Source organism: Pinus tabuliformis, chromosome 3_2 (genome assembly GCF_031772625.1).
Source record: "Pinus tabuliformis cultivar Carrire ecotype Pingquan chromosome 3_2, CPIR1, whole genome shotgun sequence".
Taxonomy (NCBI): Eukaryota; Viridiplantae; Streptophyta; class Pinopsida; order Pinales; family Pinaceae; genus Pinus; species Pinus tabuliformis.
Window position 1 is genome coordinate 862,354,169 of NC_142302.1, and position 3,268 is coordinate 862,357,436.

The following is a 3,268-nucleotide window of genomic DNA, read 5'->3' on the forward strand; positions in this document are numbered from 1 at the left end:
ACAAGACAAGCGAACACTTGGTTGGTGCCTTTGATAGTTACCTCCCATTCATGTCTAATTTCCTCCATTTTCTTACTTCCTTATAAATGAATATGTAAACAACAATGTTGTTAAAAACATCATAAAAACAGATTAAAGTAAAAATCAATATTCATATCTATTTTTTTGTGGTTACTGTTGCAATCCGGCAAGCACAAAGTCTGTAAGTGCTTTCATCAACAGATTTTAGTCTGAATATCTAAAGTGTTAATATTTAATGTAAATAATGTCAACTCTCATTTCCTCCTATGACATCAGATCCTTCTGCTGTTTCCATGTGTACCTCATTTCTTTATTTCTCCATTTATACTTATTAGATGAAATTTATCTACTGTTTCCAGTGTGCATAAATACTCACAGTGTTAATAACTAAACAGATTCCTTAACAACAATATTCCACATTTATTAGACTATGCAATTGTTTTGTGATTTTTTACTATCGTTATCCATTTCTCCATCCAAACAGATGACACCAGTTTCATCTACCGATTCCACTGCGTATAATATATCTACAGTATTCATAATTCATTTGTATAATATAAAATTGAATGAAATGAGGACAGATGATTCGCTGTTAGATTTTGCGGATATAGGCAACACGAATACTTATTAATCACAAGTTTTAATTGAAAATTTTTATGATCCTAAAGCAGATTTTTGAGAAAAACAAGTCATCAGGAGAAAAATTTGAATCGTAACAAAATTATAATTATATTCAGAAATTTAAATCTTTTTTTATCAGGTTGGAAAAAATAAATTAATAAAAATATTTGAGCGAGGAAAAACTTCTATCTATTTAGAATCTCTATACATTAGACATTAGGTAAGCATATTTATGTATATTATATATATTTAAGATTTTGAGAATAAATTTCACTATGAGGAGATGGGTCAACTGAATTTTTAAACGAAAGTTTCAAATATTCCAAAAATCTACAATTACATTCAAAAATACTCCAAAAATCCAGAATACTTCGCGAAGCATGGGGTTCTTCATGGCACCGCATTCATGAGGAGTCAGCTAAAATTTACCGAACGACGAAAAACTTCTATCTATTTAGAATCTCTATACATTAGACATTAGCTAAGATATTTGACACGTAAATCACCCATCAAATTCCATCCTGATGAGTAGTATAAGTTATTTATTGGATTTCTTCTATATTGTCGTACATGAATCGTAATTGATCATCAGAAATAAAATTTGAAAAACAAATTTCAGTATTGTTTAAAAAATTTGTAAAATGATCATGAAATTTTTTTACAGCTTTCCTCCACTATTCTTGATTAACAGAGTCCAGTAACAACAGCGGAACAACGGGCGTTCTATTTGAATAATTGACTACAGCGTTCTATTTGAAAGAAAACAGAAGGCCATTATTGCGCCTGCGGGAATCGAACCCCGGTCAAAGGCTTAGCTAGCATTTTATTTGAATAATTAACAGCGTTGTGTTTGAAACAAAACGACCATTGTTGCGTCTGCACAAGTCGAACCCTGGGCCAGCATTTGAATAATTAGCAACGCTGTTTTTTTTTAAACAAAACTAACGCCCATTGTTGCGACTGCGGATTAAACATTTCTGCGTGGTAAGCAACCACTAAAACAAAGATGAAAATACCCACAAAATTTGCAAAAAATCCAAGGTCCTGATCGTCAATCATCTTATGTGTGCAGAGTAGCTACTCCGATGGAAATTTAGAGGCAAATAGATGTTAAAATTCACCAAGAATTCGCAGGCTTCAGATGTATCCAGCCTGAAATGGCTGGAGGTACAAAGATATATACCAATTACAGATCATTAACCAGGGAAGAGTTCATAAAAAGGATGCGCACTAACCTTGCCAAAAGCAATTTTCGATCACCAATAGCCAGCTGCATATAGTTTCAAACTTTCGGTAAAAGCTTCTCTGTTATTGAACCTCTCCTCTGTTCGTCGCGGAGTGCTATCCCTCTCTGTTTGCCAGAAGGTGAATTGTCTTGCAGTTTGAATTGCCGGGACTTCGATAGGCCTGGAGGAGGTTGGTGTGGTTCGTAAATGTATCAGAGGTTGGTAAATGCGCTCATCAATACACCACACGGAGGCCAAAGTGGCTACGGGCAAGGTCGCCGTTGAGGGGCAGGAGCACGGCAGCCGGAGAGGGATGGATGCCCTGGATGGATGCCATGATGCATGGTCGAGGATGAAAGGGTGCCATGACGTCAACCACACCATCTGCCGCCAGAGGGGTACCTCCATATCATTAACTTTGCTATGGAGGTGAAAATAAGACTCGAGAGTATTCATCCCTAATAATGCCCGTGGATGACGTTATGGAAAACGGTCAGTCTTTCTGTGCACGTCTTTCATTTGATCATGAATTAACTTGGTGCTTTCAGTGGAGGTCGATGGATTTCGTGGGTGCCGGCAATGCCATGTGACCAATTAACTCCGTTGACAGTAGAGTTCGCTGGATTTAGTCGGGATTGATCATGTCAGTTTCGACAGGCTGTCTACGGCGCAACAAACCGGAGGTGTCCTTCGATTTTATGAACGCGTAGTCTTATGGTTACAGGCATTTTTTTCGTTTCCCCAATTTTTTTTTTTGAAATTTGCTAATATTAGTAGTTATTTTTCTTTACCCCAATTTTTGTTTGTTTGAAATTTGGTAATATTAGAAGTTATGGCATAGGAGTAGTTTCTCATAATACTAAAATTCATTTATATATTAAAAATATATTTTAAATAATTAAAATTTATAATAATACTAAAAATATTATTTTTTAATTCTAGTCAGGGTAGAAATAATGTTTAATGATTAGATGGTATTTTTTAATAAAAATTTATAATATTAGTAGAAATATTATTTTTCAATTCTAGTCATGGTAGAAATAATGTTTAATAGTTAGATGGTATCTTTTAATAATTTAAAATGGCATTGTTTAAATCTTTTACATTTTGATTTTTAATATATTTCTTAAGAAATTTCCTTTAAAATTTTGTAGGAATTTGTTGGAATTACAAGTTTAACTTGCATAACATGTATATTGAGTATATATTGATTCCGTCATCATTTATACATTTTAAAAAAATTAACAAATTAAAAACTATAATCTTGTCAAAAAATTATATAACCATAGTCTAATAAAAAAAAGTCAAAACATAGAGCAATGAACTCAATGTCTTCCATTATTTTAGGTTTTTAGGCTATTTTGACAACTTAAATGCCCCATTATCATGATTACATAGAC

The 3,268-nt window shown here is 33.4% G+C and overlaps 1 pseudogene; it reads right to left on the reverse strand.

Annotated features, from left to right (window-relative positions):
• Positions 1-1,554: 1,554 nt before the first annotated feature.
• Positions 1,555-1,701, reverse strand: LOC149183387 (dolichyl-diphosphooligosaccharide--protein glycosyltransferase subunit 4C pseudogene; annotated as a pseudogene).
• Positions 1,702-3,268: the final 1,567 nt, after the last annotated feature.